Source organism: Esox lucius, chromosome 5 (assembly GCF_011004845.1).
Source record: "Esox lucius isolate fEsoLuc1 chromosome 5, fEsoLuc1.pri, whole genome shotgun sequence".
NCBI classification, from domain to species: domain Eukaryota; kingdom Metazoa; phylum Chordata; class Actinopteri; order Esociformes; family Esocidae; genus Esox; species Esox lucius.
In genome coordinates, this window is record NC_047573.1 from 29,278,511 (window position 1) to 29,298,521 (window position 20,011).

At 49.1% G+C, this 20,011-nt stretch overlaps 1 pseudogene; it reads left to right on the forward strand.

The window, feature by feature from the left end:
- The first annotated feature begins 2,072 nt into the window (after positions 1–2,072).
- On the forward strand, positions 2,073–18,525 carry LOC105007938 (annotated as a pseudogene).
- The last annotated feature ends 1,486 nt before the right edge of the window (positions 18,526–20,011 follow it).

The following is a 20,011-nucleotide window of genomic DNA, read 5'->3' on the forward strand; positions in this document are numbered from 1 at the left end:
AAAGAGATTACTTTCTTACTTTTCCTTGTGGTTCTTATAATGACGAATGAAATTTGACGATGTTGCATTTTTTGCATCTGGCAAATCTTTTTTTATTCACACGGTCCAGTTCCTTGTATCCACAAGATACTATTTGTGGAGCTCGACTAACGTTACTGTCTGCCATGTTTGGCGCGGTTTGAATTGTGCAGCGTTAAAGGGACATACGCTGATTAGTGGTGCTGATAAAATAATTTTATTGCTGTTTGTTTATTATAAGTTCAAGTCATTGTCGAGTCTTCCACTTCAAGTCAAGTCAAGTCTCAAGTAACTTGTTCTCAAGTCAAAGTCAAGTCAAGTCATTTTCATACTTTAATCAAGCAAGTCACAAGTCCTGAAAATTGTGACTAGAGTCAGACTCGAGACAAGTCATGTGACTCGAGTCCCCCACCTCTGCTGGGATTGCGTACATGTAATGACTATAATTACTACTTTGATTGACCAATAAAATCAGATGTAATGTTTTTGATGTGTTCACTAAATTAAGCAATGTCATAAGATTTCATTAATAGTTAATCAAATGAAGCACAAGTCAAATCTATATGAATGTAAATGTATACAGTTGATCCCAGTCTGACTGCGTCTTGTTATGAAAATTTTGAACTAAGGTGCATTTGAGAAATGTCTGTCTTTCCATTTGGCTGATATGTAGATCTTTACTTTGATTGTGACACACATGTCTGTATAATATCAGAGGATTAACAGGTATTTGGGCCATGTTCTCCTGCCTAGACAAAGAAGGGATAAGGAATGTTCCTCAGGAATGTGGTCCTTGGGGGGAAGTAAGGTCAGTTGGCCCCTTTAGGTAAACACAACAGTAAACATTATGGCAGGAAGGATAAGGTGGGGGGACAGCCCACCCTTGTGGTAAAACCTTTGTGACACAGGACAGATGGCAGCATCTTACCACACCCCTTTTTCTATGTGATATATACGGTTGAATGAGCTATATTGAGTCAGAGACTCCTCGGACGATTATTATTATTATTTTTTTACTTTTATTTGATTGGGACAGTGCATGTTAATGAACAAAACATGGAGTACATGCATGTAAAAATGCCGGATTATAGCCAAGGGCTAATTTCCATCCGTAGTCCCACGAGCTAAGATCACACAGCTCACAAAAACATTGCAAAATAAAATGTACATCTACAGTCAGTTCATAAATTTGCTAAATCCTATATACAATATTCACACAAAACTACATTCAACTTCACAAACACTAATCCATAAACACATTACAAAGTAAAACAATTTAAAAAAGGATAAAACCTATACTAATGTGTGCAACTTTGATTTTCCCATAGCCATTATGTTGGTAAGTGGTTGACGCGTCCCTCATATTTGCATAATAGTTAATTAAACTGTTACAATGTGCCAAGAGAACTTTGTCTCTGTGTTCCTTACTCCGAGTGTCGATACATGGAATTACCATCACAGTCTATTGCATTTACATTCCATACCAGCATGCCAGGTAAAGTAACTGTTTTATGTATTGATTGCACAACACATATCAAGGTGCACTGACACAGCCTCATGTACTATCCAAAGGCCTGTCAATGTCCCACTATCTGGTTAATTTACATTTTATTTATTATTGCCTAGTTATCCTATTATTTTGCCCATGACAAATGTGTAATGTTCTCCCTCAACTTCCAAAATATATGGCTCCCTCACCTCCAAAATCCAAATTTCACGAATGAAAGTAGGAACCATACCTCCTCCTGTACTTTCCATTCTGCAGCAGGTTTTGTTATTGTCCACTTTATGGCAATTAAATTTTAACTCTTTAAGAAAGAAAATACTTTTCCGTAACAACATGTTTTTACATGTTTTACAACTGTTGTAAATTATGTACAAAAGTACAAATGTCCAGGACTTCCTGTGAAATCATGTGAGCATTTTCATTCTATAGCTGGGATAGACCATAAATGCCCTCTTGTGGCCAGACCTCCTGCAAGACTACATGACATTTGAGTTTGGCACAGAGCCAGTAATCCACAGAGCCCAAGCCACTCCTCTGAAAACACAGTTCAAGGAAAACAAAACTAATTGCTGTTTCTCTTGCTCTGTTGTGTGCGTGGAAGAAATGGCAGAGGCCTTGAACTTGCTCAGTTGTTCAATCTGTTTAGATCTACTAAAGGATCCAGTAGCTATTCCATGTGGACACAGCTACTGTATGAGTTGTATTAAGGCCTGCTTGGATCAGGAAGATGACAAGGGTATCTACAGCTGCCCCCAGTGCAGACAGACCTTCATACCAAGACCTGTTCTAAACAGGAACACCATCCTGGCTGAATTGGTGGAGAATCTGAAGAAGACAAGACTCCAAGCTGTTCCTCCTGATCATTATTATGCTGGACCTGGAGATTTGGAGTGTGATTTCTGCACTGGAAGAAAACTCAAAGCTGTCAAGTCCTGTCTGGTGTGTCTGGCCTCATACTGTGAGACTCACCTCCAGCCTCACTATGAATCTCCTGCCTTTAAAAAGCACAAGTTGGTCCAAGCCTCCAAACAACTACAGGAGAAGATCTGTTCTCATCATGACAAACTACTGGATGTTTACTGTCGTACTGATCAGCAGTGTATTTGTCTGCTCTGTATAATGGATAAACATAAAGGACATGATACAGTCTCAGCTGTAGCAGAAAGGACTGAGAAACAGGTAAGAGAGGAAACCCACAGTTATAGCATAGCATAATTATTAATTAACTAAACCTATGAGTCATAATAAAGAGGAAATACATTATTCTAAGGGTTTATAACTGGATAAACAAAAACAGCCAAAACCCATATTGAAAAGTGCAGTAGATAAACAAACAATAAATAACTGTAATAATGTCATCATGTCATGTCATCTTCTTCCGCTTATCCGGGGCCGGGTCGCGAGGGAGGTTGGAGATATTGAGTCCGAGTGGACCATGTTCTCCACCGCCATTGTCGAAGCGGCCGCTCGGAGCTGTGGCCGTAAGGTCTCCGGTGCCTGTCGAGGCGGCAATCCCCGAACCCGGTGGTGGACACCGGAAGTAAGGGATGCCGTCAAGCTGAAGAAGGAGTCCTATCAGGCCTGGTTGGCTTGTGGGACTCCTGAGGCAGCTGACGGGTACCGACAGGCCAAGCGGGCTGCAGCCCGGGTGGTTGTGGAGGCAAAAACTCAGGCCTGGGAGGAGTTCGGTGAGGCCATGGAGAAGGACTATCGGCTGGCCTCGAAGAGATTCTGGCAAACCATCCGGCGCCTCAGGAGAGGGAAACAGTGCCCTACCACCGCTGTTTACAGTAGAGGTGGGCAGCTGTTGACCTCAACTGAGGATGTCGTCGGGCGGTGGAAGGAATACTTCGAGGATCTCCTCAATCCCGCTGTCACTTCTTCCATTGAGGAAGCAGAGGATGAGGGCTCAGAGGTGGACTCGTCCATCACCCGGGCTGAAGTCACTGAGGTGGTCAAGAAACTCCTCGGTGGCAAGGCACCGGGGGTGGATGAGATCCGCCCTGAGTACCTCAAGTCTCTGGATGTTGTGGGGCTGTCTTGGTTGACACGCCTGTGCAACATCGCGTGGCGGTCGGGGACAGTGCCTCTGGGATGGCAGACCGGTGTGGTGGTCCCTCTTTTTAAGAAGGGGGACCGGAGGGTGTGTTCCAACTATAGGGGGATCACACTTCTCAGCCTGCCCGGGAAAGTCTATGCCAGGGTACTGGAGAGGAGAATACGGCCGATAGTAGAACCTCGGATTCAGGAGGAACAGTGTGGTTTTCGTCCGGGCCGTGGAACACTGGACCAGCTCTATACCCTCTACGGGGTGTTGGAGGGTTCATGGGAGTTTGCCCAACCAATCCACATGTGTTTTGTGGATTTGGAGAAGGCATTCGACTGTGTCCCTCGCGGCATCTTGTGGAGGGTGCTTGGGGAATATGGGGTCCTGGTCCTTTGCTAAGGGCTGTCAGGTCCCTGTACAACCGAAGCAGGAGCTTGGTCCGCATTGCCGGCAGTAAGTCAGACTTGTTCCCAGTGCATGTTGGACTCCGGCAGGGGTGCCCTTTGTCACCGGTTCTGTTCGTAATTTTTATGGACAGAATTTCTAGGCGCAGCCAGGGGCCGGAGGGTGTCAGGTTTGGGGACCACACAATTTCGTCTCTGCTTTTGCAGATGATGTTGTCGTGTTGGCCCCTTCTAACCAGGACCTTCAGCATGCGCTGGGACGGTTTGCAGCCGAGTGTGAAGCGGTGGGGATGAAAATCAGTACCTCCAAATCCGAGGCCATGGTCCTCAGTCGGAAAAGGGTTGGCTTGCCCGCTTCAGGTTGGTGGAGAGTGGCCTGCCTCAAGTGGAGGAGTTTAAGTATCTAGGGGTCTTGTTCACGAGTGAGGGAAGGATGGAACGGGAGATTGACAGACGGATCGGTGCAGCTTCTGCAGTAATGCAGTCGATGTATCGGTCTGTCGTGGTGAAGAAAGAGCTGAGCCGCAAGGCGAAGCTCTCGATTTACCAGTCAATCTACGTTCCTACTCTCACCTATGGTCATGAGCTTTGGGTCATGACCGAAAGGACAAGATCCCGGATACAGGCGGCCGAAATGAGCTTTCTCCGCAGGGTGGCCGGGCGATCCCTTAGAGATAGGGTGAGAAGCTCGGTCACCCGGGAGGAGCTCAGAGTAGAGCCGCTGCTCCTCCACATCGAGAGGGGTCAGCTGAGGTGGCTTGGGCATCTTTTTCGGATGCCTCCGGAACGCCTTCCTGGGAAGGTGTTCCGGTCCCGTCCCACCGGGAGGAGACCCCGGGGAAGACCTAGGACTCGCTGGAGTGACTATGTCTCCCGGCTGGCCTGGGAACGCCTCGGTGTCCCCCCGGAAGAGGAAGTGTCTGGGGAGAGGGAAGTCTGGGCATCCCTGCTTAGACTGCTGCCCCCGCGACCCAACTGTAATAATTATTTTGCTAATAATTACTCTGTACTCCATACAACAATACACTGCCGATTTTGCAGGTTTTCCTACTTAGAGGTCAGAGGTACACTTTAACTGTGAGAGATGGAATCTAAAACAAATATCAAGAAAATCACATTGAATGATTTTTAAATAATGAATTTGCATTTTATTGCATGACATAAGTATTTGATCACCTACCAACCAGTAAGAAACCAGGTTCTCACAGAAATGTTAGTTTTTCTTTAATAAGCCCTCCTGTTCTCCACTCATTACCTATATTAACTGCACCTGTTTGAAATAATTACCTGTATAAAAGACACGTGTCCACACAATCAAACAGACTCCAACCTCTCCACAATGGCCAAGACCAGAGAGCTGTGTAAGGACAACAGGGATACAATTGTAGATCTGCACAAGGCTGGGATGGGCTACAGGACAATAGGCAAGCAGCTTGGTGAGAAGGCAACAACTGTTGGCGCAATTATTAGAAAATGGAAGAAGTTCAAGATGACGGTCAATCTCCCTCGATCTGGGGCTCCATGCAAGATCTCACCTCGTGGGGCATCAATGATCATGAGGAAGGTGAGGGATCAGCCCAGAACTACACGGCAGGACCTGGTCAATGACCTGAAGAGAGCTGGTACCACAGTCTCAAAGAAAACCATTAGTAACACACTGCGCCGTCATGGATTAAAATCCTGCAGTGCACGCAAGGTCCCCCTGCTCAAGTCAGCGCTGATGAGACAAAAATAGAGCTTTTTGGTCAAATCTCCACTCGCTGTGTTTGGAGGAAGAAGAAGGATGAGGACCACCCCAAGAACACCATCCAAACATGAAGCATGGAGGTGGAAACATAGTTCTTTGGGGATGCTTTTCTGCAAAGAGGACAGGGCAACTGCACCGTATTGAGTGGAGGATAGATGGGGCCATGTATCGCGAGATCTTGGCCAACAACCTCCTTCCCTCAGTAAGAGCATTGAAGAGGGCTCGTGGCTGGGTCTTCCAGCATGACAATGACCCAAAACACACAGCCAGGGCAACTAAGGAGTGGCTCCGTAAGAAGCATCTCAAGGTCCTGGAGTGGCCTAGCCTATTTCTAGACCTGAACCCAATAGAAAATCTTTGGAGGGAGCTGAAAGTCTGTATTGCCCAACGATAGCCCCGAAACCTGAAGGATCTGGAGATGGTCTGTTTGGACGAGTGGGCCAAAATCCCTGCTGCAGTTTGTGCAAACCTGGTCAAGAACTACAAGAAACGTATGATCTCTGTAATTGCAAACAAAGGTTTCTGTACCAAATAATAAGTTTTGCATTTCTGATGTATCTAATACTTATGTCATGCAATAAAATGCAAATTAATTACTTAAAAATCATACAATGTGATTTTCTGGATTTTTGTACCTATGATAAAAATTACAGACTTCTACACGCTTTGTAAGTGGGAAAACCTGCAATATCGTCAGTGTATCAAACACATGTTCTCCCCACTGTTTGTCTTGGTCAGGCAATAGTTTACAGTGTTATGTATATTATCGCTTTATTTTTTGCTTAATTCTCACTACGTAGATGTTGGGTGCCAGTGGCCTCATTTGGACTGGGCGTCATTAGGCCTGGGCGTCATTAGGCCTGTGGCGTCGTTAGGCCTGGGCGTCGTTAGGCCCGGGGTGTCGTTAGGCCTGGGCGTCATTAGGCCTGTGACGTCATTAGGCCTGGGCGTCGTTAGGCCTGGGCGTCGTTAGGCCTGTGACGTCGTTAGGCCTGGGCGTCGTTAGGCCTGTGACGTCGTTAGGCCTGGGCGTCGTTAGGCCTGGGCGTCGTTAGGCCTGTGACGTCGTTAGGCCTGGGCGTCGTTAGGCCTGTGACGTCGTTAGGCCTGTGACGTCGTTAGGCCTGGGCGTCGTTAGGCCTGGGCGTCATTAGGCCTGGGCGTCATTAGGCCTGTGACGTCATTAGGCCTGGGCGTCATTAGGCCTGGGCGTCATTAGGCGTGGGCGTCATTAGGCCTGTGACGTCATTAGGCCTGGGCGTCATTAGGCCTGGGCGTCATTAGGCCTGTGACGTCATTAGGACTGGGCGTCATTAGGACCTGGGCGTCATTAGGCCGTGGGCGTCCGGGGCTATAGCCAGGGCTATTGACCAAAAACAATACTTTTGGGACTAAGCCCGAATGTATGGCTTTACATAAGTTCTCCAATAAATGGTTAAAATTTTTGTCTGGACTACTTGTCCAACCTTGTTGAGTTCCCTGCTCCCCTAATTATCTGTGGTCCTAACTTATCTTGTCTCTGGGGAATATATTAAATACCAATAAGTTGATGGGCCACACAATATTTCAGATGTAAAACATTTTCAAGATCTGTGTCCCCTTTTCTTGTGTGTATATCTTTCTAACGTGAATATCATTGCAGAAACAGTCTGGAGAGAGACATCAGAAATCCCAGAAAGGAATCCAGGAGAGAGAAAGAAGATTCAAGAGCTGAGACAGGCTGTGGACACTCTGAAGGTAATTTTTAGGGGCTCCTATATATACTTCTAAATGTACATTTACAGGGTGTCTGTGGTCCTGGTGAGAAATGAGTGAATTCACTTTTTATGATGACCCCCTCCTCTCTCCTTGGACCTCATGACTTGGTTTTTTGCTCTGACATGCACTGTCAACTGAGTCCATATGTAGACAGGTGTGTGTCTTTGCCAAATCAGGTCCAATCAAGTTGTAGGACTCCAATCATCTCATAGATGATCAATGTAAACAGGATGTATTGAGATCAATATTGAGTGTCCAAACAAAGCCTATGAATACTTCTTTAAATGTGGAAATAATGAGCTGATCCGCTCATTTAGGAAAAGACACTCTGAATTAAAGGAGCTGATCAGAGTTCAGGAGAAAGCTGAAGTGAGTCAGGCTGAAGGACTCTTGGAACAACTGGAGCAGGAGGTTGCTGAGCTGAGGAGGAGAGATGTTGAGTTGATGCAGCTCTCACAAACAGAGGATCACATCCATTTCCTCCAGGTGACATGACTAACTTACCTTACAATACTCTGTAATACTAACTTACCGTACAACACTCTGTAATACTAACTTACCGTACAACACTACGTAACACTAACTTACTTTAAAATTCTATGTAATACTAACTTACCTTACTATACTCTGTAATATGAACTTACATTACAATACTATGTAATACTAACTTACCTTACTATACTCTGTAATGGCTACCTCCTGAGACCTTTCACTGTGAAAGGGACTTGAACTTTATTCACTATCTGTCTATGTCAAATGCTATTGTTGGTTCCCTCTCCTGTAGGGTTTCCCAGTCTCCTCTGTGTCTCTCCTGAATCTGAGGTTCTTACCCAGCATCAATGTCTATCCACAAATCTCCTTTGAGCATGTCAAGAAATCAGTCTCTGAACTGAAAGATCAAATACAGGATGTATGCAAAAAGGAAATGGACAAGATATCTGGGGCAGGTTGGTCAAATACATTTTAAAAACAATAAACGTTAAATGTTTTTTACTCATAGTATTACATCTAATGTTATACAGCAACCAGTATTATTTTTGGGAGGAGATTAAGAAGGGATATTCATATATGACAGCAAATACAAAATATTAATAGATTATTATAATCTAAACCTTTTGACAAAACAGAAATGTTCCATGCACAGGACATTGTCATCTAAACACTAATTAAAAAAGTGGAGACATGGGGACAGTATAAGGAGAGGAGCATGAAAAGAGTATGAATGACTTCAGTATCTCCAGTCAATCTCCATATCTCAATATCTCCAGTGAATCAATGCAGTTATCAAGTAAAGATCTCCGATATCTGTCAATGATCATTCTCACAACAGCATGTTGGTTCTAGTCAGTCACCAATATCAAAGCCATAACAGACTGGCCTGAACCACTTGAACTCATGTATGTTTATATACAAATATTGCGTTTTTGTCATGATTTTGTATATCCAGAATTTGAAGAATCCAGAATTCAATTTCATGATTCATCTCCTTGTTGATTTAACACTAGTTGCTAGTTGTTAATGATATTAAATTAGTTGTTATTACTTGGAATCTTTTAATAGTTCCTCTATCCTCTAGTTACCTGTATGTAGATTACTAGTTGACATGATTAATGTGGACCTCCATCCATCCATCCATCTTCTTCCGCTTATCCGGGGCCGGGTCGCGGGGGCAGCAGTCTAAGCAGGGATGCCCAGACTTCCCTCTCCCCAGACACTTCCTCTAGCTCTTCCGGGGGGACACCGAGGCGTTCCCAGGCCAGCCGGGAGACATAGTCCCTCCAGCGTGTCCTAGGTCTTCCCCGGGGTCTCCTCCCGGTGGGACGGGACCGGAACACCTTCCCAGGAAGGCGTTCCGGAGGCATCCGAAAAAGATGCCCAAGCCACCTCAGCTGACCCCTCTCGATGTGGAGGAGCAGAGGCTCTACTCTGAGCTCCTCCCGGGTGACCGAGCTTCTCACCCTATCTCTAAGGGATCGCCCAGCCAACCTGCGGAGAAAACTCATTTCGGCCGCCTGTATCCGGGATCTTGTCCTTTCGGTCATGACCCAAAGCTCATGACCATAGGTGAGAGTAGGAACGTAGATTGACTGGTAAATCGAGAGCTTCGCCTTGCGGCTCAGCTCTTTCTTCACCACGACAGACCGATACATCGACTGCATTACTGCAGAAGCTGCACCGATCCGTCTGTCAATCTCCCGTTCCATCCTTCCCTCACTCGTGAACAAGACCCCTAGATACTTAAACTCCTCCACTTGAGGCAGGCACTCTCCACCAACCTGAAGTGGGCAAGCCACCCTTTTCCGACTGAGGACCATGGCCTCGGATTTGGAGGTACTGATTTTCATCCCCACCGCTTCACACTCGGCTGCAAACCGTCCCAGTGCATGCTGAAGGTCCTGGTTAGAAGGGGCCAACACGACAACATCATCTGCAAAGAGCAGAGACGAAATCGTGTGGTCCCCAAACCTGACACCCTCCGGCCCCTGGCTGCGCCTAGAAATTCTGTCCATAAAAATTACAAACAGAACCGGTGACAAAGGGCAGCCCTGCCGGAGTCCAACATGCACTGGGAACAAGTCTGACTTACTGCCGGCAATGCGGACCAAGCTCCTGCTTCGGTTGTATAGGGACCTGACAGCCCTTAGCAAAGGACCCAGGACCCCATATTCCCCAAGCACCCTCCACTAGATGCCGCGAGGTACACAGTCGAATGCCTTCTCCAAATCCACAAAACACATGTGGATTGGTTGGGCAAACTCCCATGAACCCTCCAACACCCCGTAGAGGGTATAGAGCTGGTCCAGTGTTCCACGGCCCGGACGAAAACCACACTGTTCCTCCTGAATCCGAGGTTCTACTATCGGCCGTATTCTCCTCTCCAGAACCCTGGCATAGACTTTCCCGGGCAGGCTGAGAAGTGTGATCCCCCTATAGTTGGAACACACCCTCCGGTCCCCCTTCTTAAAAAGAGGGACCACCACCCCGGTCTGCCATCCCAGAGGCACTGTCCCCGACCGCCACGCGATGTTGCACAGGCGTGTCAACCAAGACAGCCCCACAACATCCAGAGACTTGAGGTACTCAGGGCGGATCTCATCCACCCCCGGTGCCTTGCCACCGAGGAGTTTCTTGACCACCTCTGTGACTTCAGCCCGGGTGATGGACGAATCCACCTCTGAGCCCTCATCCTCTGCTTCCTCAATGGAAGACATGTCAGCGGGATTGAGGAGATCCTCGAAGTACTCCTTCCACCGCCCAACGACATCCTCAGTTGAGGTCAACAGCTGCCCACCTCTACTGTAAACAGCGTTGGTAGGGCACTGTTTCCCTCTCCTGAGGCGCCGGATGGTTTGCCAGAATCTCTTCGAGGCCAGCCGATAGTCCTTCTCCATGGCCTCACCGAACTCCTCCCAGGCCCGAGTTTTTGCCTCCACAACCACCCGGGCTGCAGCCCGCTTGGCCTGTCGGTTCCCGTCAGCTGCCTCAGGAGTCCCACAAGCCAACCAGGCCTGATAGGACTCCTTCTTCAGCTTGACGGCATCCCTTACTTCCGGTGTCCACCACCGGGTTCGGGGATTGCCGCCTCGACAGGCACCGGAGACCTTACGGCCACAGCTCCGAGCGGCCGCTTCGACAATGGCGGTGGAGAACATGGTCCACTCGGACTCAATATCTCCAACCTCCCTCGGCATCCAGTCGAAGCTCTGCCGGAGGTGGGAGTTAAAGATCTCTCTGACAGGAGACTCGGCCAGACGTTCCCAGCAGACCCTTACAGTACGCTTGGGCCTGCCGAGTCTGTCCAGCTTCCTCCCCCGCCATCGGATCCAACTCACCACCAGGTGGTGATCAGTTGACAGCTCCGCCCCTCTCTTCACCCGAGTGTCCAAGACATACGGCCGCAGGTCAGATGAGACGACAACAAAGTCAATCATCGACCTGCGGCCTAGGGTGTCCTGGTGCCACGTGCACTGATGGACACCCTTATGCTTGAACATGGTGTTCGTTATGGACAAACTGTGACTAGCACAGAAGTCCAATAACTGAACACCACTCGGGTTCAGATCAGGGGGGCCGTTCCTCCCAATCACGCCCCTCCAGGTGTCACTGTCGTTGCCCACGTGGGCGTTGAAGTCCCCCAGTAGAACAATAGAGTCCCCAGTCGGAGCACTTTCCAGCACCCCTCCCAGAGACTCCAAGAAGGTCGGGTACTCTGCACTGCCGTTCGGCCCGTAGGCACAAACAACAGTGAGAGACCTATCCCCGACCCGTAGGCGCAGGGAAACGACCCTCTCGTTCACCGGGGTAAACTCCAACACATGGCGGCAGAGCTGGGGAGCTATAAGCAAACCCACACCAGCCCGCCGCCTCTCACCATGGGCAACTCCAGAGTGGTGAAGAGTCCATCCTCTCTCAAGGAGTGTGGTTCCAGAGCCCAAGCCGTGCGTAGAGGTGATCCCGACTACCTCTAATTGGAACCTCTCAACCTCACGCACTAACTCAGGCTCCTTCCCCGCCAGCGAGGTGACATTCCACGTCCCTAGAGCCAGTTTCCGTGTCCAGAGATCGGGTTGTCTAGGCCCCTGCCTTCGACTGCCGCCCGATCCTCTTTGCACCGGCCCCTTATGGTCCCTCCTGTGGGTGGTTCCCTCTCCCCAGACACTTCCTCTTCCGGGGGGACACCGAGGCGTTCCCAGGCCAGCCGGGAGACATAGTCACTCCAGCGAGTCCTAGGTCTTCCCCGGGGTCTCCTCCCGGTGGGACGGGACCGGAACACCTTCCCAGGAAGGCGTTCCGGAGGCATCCGAAAAAGATGCCCAAGCCACCTCAGCTGACCCCTCTCGATGTGGAGGAGCAGCGGCTCTACTCTGAGCTCCTCCCGGGTGACCGAGCTTCTCACCCTATCTCTAAGGGATCGCCCGGCCACCCTGCGGAGAAAGCTCATTTCGGCCGCCTGTATCCGGGATCTTGTCCTTTCGGTCATGACCCAAAGCTCATGACCATAGGTGAGAGTAGGAACGTAGATTGACTGGTAAATCGAGAGCTTCGCCTTGCGGCTCAGCTCTTTCTTCACCACGACAGACCGATACATCGACTGCATTACTGCAGAAGCTGCACCGATCCGTCTGTCAATCTCCCGTTCCATCCTTCCCTCACTCGTGAACAAGACCCCTAGATACTTAAACTCCTCCACTTGAGGCAGGCACTCTCCACCAACCTGAAGTGGGCAAGCCACCCTTTTCCGACTGAGGACCATGGCCTCGGATTTGGAGGTACTGATTTTCATCCCCACCGCTTCACACTCGGCTGCAAACCGTCCCAGTGCATGCTGAAGGTCCTGGTTAGAAGGGGCCAACACGACAACATCATCTGCAAAGAGCAGAGACGAAATCGTGTGGTCCCCAAACCTGACACCCTCCGGCCCCTGGCTGCGCCTAGAAATTCTGTCCATAAAAATTACAAACAGAACCGGTGACAAAGGGCAGCCCTGCCGGAGTCCAACATGCACTGGGAACAAGTCCTGACTTACTGCCGGCAATGCGGACCAAGCTCTGCTTCGGTTGTATAGGGACCTGACAAGCCCTTAGCAAAGGACCCAGGACCCCATATTCCCCAAGCACCCTCCACTAGATGCCGCGAGGTACACAGTCGAATGCCTTCTCCAAATCCACAAAACACATGTGGATTGGTTGGGCAAACTCCCATGAACCCTCCAACACCCCGTAGAGGGTATAGAGCTGGTCCAGTGTTCCACGGCCCGGACGAAAACCACACTGTTCCTCCTGAATCCGAGGTTCTACTATCGGCCGTATTCTCCTCTCCAGAACCCTGGCATAGACTTTCCCGGGCAGGCTGAGAAGTGTGATCCCCCTATAGTTGGAACACACCCTCCGGTCCCCCCTTCTTAAAAAGAGGGACCACCACCCCGGTCTGCCATCCCAGAGGCACTGTCCCCGACCGCCACGCGATGTTGCACAGGCGTGTCAACCAAGACAGCCCCCACAACATCCAGAGACTTGAGGTACTCAGGGCGGATCTCATCCACCCCCGGTGCCTTGCCACCGAGGAGTTTCTTGACCACCTCTGTGACTTCAGCCCGGGTGATGGACGAGTCCACCTCTGAGCCCTCATCCTCTGCTTCCTCAATGGAAGACATGTCAGCGGGATTGAGGAGATCCTCGAAGTACTCCTTCCACCGCCCAACGACATCCTCAGTTGAGGTCAACAGCTGCCCACCTCTACTGTAAACAGCGTTGGTAGGGCACTGTTTCCCTCTCCTGAGGCGCCGGATGGTTTGCCAGAATCTCTTCGAGGCCAGCCGATAGTCCTTCTCCATGGCCTCACCGAACTCCTCCCAGGCCCGAGTTTTTGCCTCCACAACCACCCGGGCTGCAGCCCGCTTGGCCTGTCGGTTCCCGTCAGCTGCCTCAGGAGTCCCACAAGCCAACCAGGCCTGATAGGACTCCTTCTTCAGCTTGACGGCATCCCTTACTTCCGGTGTCCACCACCGGGTTCGGGGATTGCCGCCTCGACAGGCACCGGAGACCTTACGGCCACAGCTCCGAGCGGCCGCTTCGACAATGGCGGTGGAGAACATGGTCCACTCGGACTCAATATCTCCAACCTCCCTCGGGATCCAGTCGAAGCTCTGCCGGAGGTGGGAGTTAAAGATCTCTCTGACAGGAGACTCGGCCAGACGTTCCCAGCAGACCCTTACAGTACGCTTGGGCCTGCCGAGTCTGTCCAGCTTCCTCCCCCGCCATCGGATCCAACTCACCACCAGGTGGTGATCAGTTGACAGCTCCGCCCCTCTCTTCACCCGAGTGTCCAAGACATACGGCCGCAGGTCAGATGAGACGACAACAAAGTCAATCATCGACCTGCGGCCCTAGGGTGTCCTGGTGCCACGTGCACTGATGGACACCCTTATGCTTGAACATGGTGTTCGTTATGGACAAACTGTGACTAGCACAGAAGTCCAATAACTGAACACCACTCGGGTTCAGATCAGGGGGGCCGTTCCTCCCAATCACGCCCCTCCAGGTGTCACTGTCGTTGCCCACTGTGGGCGTTGAAGTCCCCCAGTAGAACAATAGAGTCCCCAGTCGGAGCACTTTCCAGCACCCCTCCCAGAGACTCCAAGAAGGTCGGGTACTCTGCACTGCCGTTCGGCCCGTAGGCACAAACAACAGTGAGAGACCTATCCCCGACCCGTAGGCGCAGGGAAACGACCCTCTCGTTCAACCGGGGTAAACTCCAAACACATGGCGGCAGAGCTGGGGAGCTATAAGCAAACCCACACCAGCCCGCCGCCTCTCACCATGGGCAACTCCAGAGTGGTGAAGAGTCCATCCTCTCTCAAGGAGTGTGGTTCCCAGAGCCCAAGCCGTGCGTAGAGGTGATCCCGACTACCTCTAATTGGAACCTCTCAACCTCACGCACTAACTCAGGCTCCTTCCCCGCCAGCGAGGTGACATTCCACGTCCCTAGAGCCAGTTTCCGTGTCCAGAGATCGGGTTGTCTAGGCCCCTGCCTTCGACTGCCGCCCGATCCTCTTTGCACCGGCCCCTTATGGTCCCTCCTGTGGGTGGTGAGCCCACGGGAGGGCGGCCCCACGTCACCCGTTCGGGCTGAGCCCGGCCGGGCCCCATGGGGGATGGCCCGGCCACCAGGCGCTCGCATTCGAGCCCCAACCCCGGGCCTGGCTCCGGGGTGGGGCCCCGGCTGCGCCATACCGGGCGACATCACGGTACTAAAAATTTTATTCTTCATTAAGGGGTTTTGAACCGCTCTTAGTCTGACCCGTCGCCTAAGACCTGTTTGCCTTGGGAGACCCTACCAGGGGCATATAGCCCCAGACAACATAGCTCCTAGGGTCACTCGGGTACTCAAAACCCCTCCACCACGTTAAGGTGGCAGTTCTTGGAGGGGTAATGTGGACCTGTGATTTATAAGTCTGTCTGTCTCCATAGTGACTACAGTTCAGATTGAAACACCAGCTGAGCCCAAGACCAGAGAGGATTTCTTAAAATGTGAGGAAATACAATCACACACACACAACCATAGAGATGTACACATACACGAGTGTACATACGGTTTCTTAGCATACATATACAAATAAAATCACACACACACACACACAAAGAGATCGAGAGAGGGAGAGACACAAAGAGAGACAGAGAGAGTTTGAGTTTTAAAATAAATGTATTTGTTCCATGAACCCAACATACAACAGACACTAATACAAGCAAGCCTAGTTCAGCCGGCCCATAATACGAAGCAATGATGCATTTGAATATGTCGCTATCAATATTAGTTACGATAACTGATTTTTTTATCAAGTGAAAAGACAAAAGAATCATGTAGCCATCAAAGTTTTTGTCTATCCTGAACAAATCCTTTTTTGCCACTGGCCATTTTAACAACTTATTTGCCATTCGTGAATGACATTGATACAATAACTATCAATAAAGGTGTCTGTAGTGGAACTATCAATAACTATCAATATAGGTGTCTGTAGTGGAACTATCAATAACTATCAATAAAGGTGTCTGTAGTGGAACTATCAATAACTATCAATATAGGTGTCTGTAGTGGAACTATCAATAACTATCAATATAGGTGACTGTAGTGGAAATATCAATAACTATCAATATAGGTGACTGTAGCGGAACTATCACTAACTATCAATATAGGTGACTGTAGCGGAACTATCAATAACTATCAATATAGGTGACTGTAGCGGAACTATCAATAACTATCAATATAGGTGACTGTAGCGGAACTATCAATAACTATCAATATAGGTGACTGTAGCGGAACTATCAATAACTATCAATATAGGTGACTGTAATGGAACTATCAATAACTATCAATATAGGTGACTGTAGCGGAACTATCAATAACTATCAATATAGGTGACTGTAATGGAACTATCAATAACTATCAATATAGGTGACTGTAGCGGAACTATCAATAACTATCAATATAGGTGACTGTAGCGGAACTATCAATAACTATCAATATAGGTGACTGTAATGGAACTATCAATAACTATCAATATAGGTGACTGTAGCGGAACTATCAATAACTATCAATATAGGTGACTGTAGTGGAACTATCAATAACTATCAATATAGGTGACTGTAGCGGAACTATCAATAACTATCAATATAGGTGACTGTAGTGGAACGTTAGCTGGGGAGACTTCCTCCCAGGACTTTTATTGGTGAAGCTTTAACAGAGACAGTTCCCCAGCACCGGGTAACAATAAAACCAAAGCCTAGCTCTTTCTAGATCCTTACGGCACGGTTCCTCCAGTCCCTCACTGTGACCGGACCGCTAAACCGCTTACCATCTATAAACCAGGAACGGAAGACTTTGCTTCAAAATCAGGCTGGGTCTTACAGGGTTATTCCCTTGGTCCCAGAGATGTTGCTGTCCATTCCCTTCCTCCTCCTGGCATGTACTCCAGACAGCTTTAGACCTTCACTTAAGTGGCATCAGGTGTGTGTCATTAGACATCACCCTCCTGGGACAACGTCACTCCTGGCCAGCAGATGGAGCCAGCGAGCTGGAACATAGCGGCCATCACAGACCTATCCTCTTACTCCACTACAGTGACAATAACTGACTTTTTCATCAAGTGAAAAGACGAGAGAATCTTGTAGCCAGCGAAGTGTTTGTCTGTCCTGAACAAATCTTCAAGCATAATGTGTTTTGACTGAAACGGGTGTCAAACATGGGACTTGTTGTGTCATAGTCCGCACCTCTGACCACTTCGCTATTTAACAAGGGTCGGTCAGTCAATATTGACCCCTGCAGAGGGGGTCCTGGGTCAAGCGACTGAAATGGGTTTTCTCAGAAGGGTGGCTGGCTTCTCCCTTAGGGATAGGGTGAGAAGCTCAGCCATCCGTGAGGAACTCGGAGTAGAGCCGCTGCTCTTTTGCATCGAAAGGAGCCAGTTGAGGTGGTTCGGGCATCTGGTAAGGATGCCCCCAGGACATCTCTCTAGGGAGGTGTTCCAGGCACGTCTAGCTGGGAGGAGACCTCGGGGTAGGCTCAGGACTAGGTGGAGAGATTATATTTCGACACTGGCCTGGGAACGCCTCGGGATCCCCCAGTCAGAGCTGGCAAATGTGGCTCGGGAAAGGGAAGTTTGGGGTCCCCTGCTGGAGCTGCTGCCCCCGCAAACCGAAACCGGATAAGCGGGTGAAGATGAGAGATGTTTGGCTTTTATTTTAGCCTGGGCACAAACCCTCTCTTACACTGTTGTTACCACATATACTCGTAACTGTACATGGGTGCACAATCTGTTTCTTGGCATGTACAATCTTACACTCACACATAGAGACAGATACTCACACACAGAGGCAGAGAGAGACTGTCATTTACTTTGTTTTTCATCCTCTTAGATTCCTGCCAGCTGACATTGGATCCCAATACAACAAATCAGTACCTGTGTCTGTCTGAGGAGATCAGAAAGGTGACATGGAGTGATGAGGACCAGTCCTATCCTGACCATCCTGACAGATTTACCTCCTATATCCAGGTGTTGTGTAGAGAGGGTCTGTCTGGAGTCTGTTACTGGGAGGTAGAGTGGAGTGGGGTAAGGGTTGATGTAGCCGTCTCATATAAAGAGATCAGTAGGAAAGGAGATGGTTATAAGTGTGTGTTTGGTAATAATGATCAGTCCTGGAGGTTATTCTGCTCTACATCCAGATGTTGTTTCATCCACAATAATATCAGGTCTGATATCCGTGTCCCCTGCTCCTCCAGAGTAGGAGTGTATCTGGACCACAAGGCAGGAACTCTGTCCTTCTACAGTGTCTCTGACACAATGACCCTCCTCCACAGAGTCCAGACCACATTCACTCAGCCACTCTATCCTGGGTTCTATGTTAATTATGGAACGTCTGTGAAGATACTAACACCTATTCAGTGATACATCTATCATGTTGCTGTTATCAATGTATTGTTAGCCTTACTAGGAGGCCTTGATTATACATGATTAATTCACTGTGACTGAAGATTGAAATGATGACAGTTATCATAGAGTACAGTGTGATATATGTATATTGTAATGGATTGGCTTTTATTCCACACAAGGAATGAAGCTGGAAGGTGAAAACACGAGACTGGAGGAGTGTATATTCAGAGACTAGTTTCTGTAGCATGTGTCCTGCTGAACAACAGAAGCACTAAGACTGATATAATCTTAATAACTAGAAATATGAGGACCTGAGTCTTCTGTGGTCCTAACTGGAAGATGTCATCTGGTTCCCTCTGATTGCATAACTTAAAATCTGCTGGTGCTGCTAGCTGACATTAACACATCTGGGACGGTGTTGAGAAATGAGAGTAGACGAGTGCTCCTGTATCACAGTGTTTGCTTTGTTTCAAATGCACATGGTTGTATGTACACCCCCCAATATGTTGTATCATTATGACGAAGTTGATTGGATCTTTAAATGGTCTCTATCTTTTCTCTATGAGTCCTTTAATGTCCAGTCAGATGCTCCTGTTGAATAAAATCTTTTTCCAAAACTGTTGCACTCCAAAGGTTTCTCAGGAGTGTGAATTCTCTGATGACAGATAAGTATAGTTAACACCATTAAGAGCTTTCCTCAATCCGGAAAAATCCAGCAGCTCCAGAGTCAATCAGGGCTGTGGATGTATGAGAGGGAAATCCCCCAGACAACACCACGGAGCAACAGAAAGGGCCTGCTATATTATGTGAGCTCAAGACACCTACTGTGCCAGCCTGCACTGTCTGGCTACTCACCCCTTCCTGCTCCACTCCTGGGCCAAGGCACAACCCTCCCAGAAGTGCCCCTTCTCAGCAGAGAACAGGCGCCGACCCTGTTGACTCCATCGCTCTCTCTCTGCGATGAGCCTCGTAATTCCCAGTTCCCTGGGCTCTGGTTCCGGCTCCGGCCGAGAGGAGGAAGGATGGGCACAGCGCACCAAACGGTCACAGTCCCGAAGGCAACGGTCCGGGTGATGTAGACGTCCAGCGACATGGAAACGCTTACATACACCAGCTCCGTCTGGACCCCAGTCCCCTGACCCCTGTCCTCTGAACCCTGACCTCAGTCCCCTGACCCTAGTCCCCTGACCCCTGTCCTCTGACCCCAGTCCCCTGACCCCTGTCCCCTGACCCTAGTCCCCTGTCCCCAGTCCCTTGTCCCCTGTGAAAAGGGTTCCATAGAGTTGGCTCATTCCAGCCACTAGACGCCACCATCGTCCAGAATGACAGTGCCCACTCTGAGTCAGTGCTTGTTACCTGCGTAAGGCACAGAAACCCCTCGCCCACATCCTGCCCCTCTGTGGAAGGGTCAAACACAGCACGTTGTCTTTGGGTAATCGTATTGAATTGTCTAATTTACTTTTCTTTTTGGACTGACCTCGTCTTGGCACTTGGGGGTTCGTCAACCACCACTGTCCTAGTGCAACAGGATCAAGGGGAATGTTCGACCCAAACGGTTTGTGTCACACACCTATCTTATCACTGGCTACAGCCTCAGTGATAA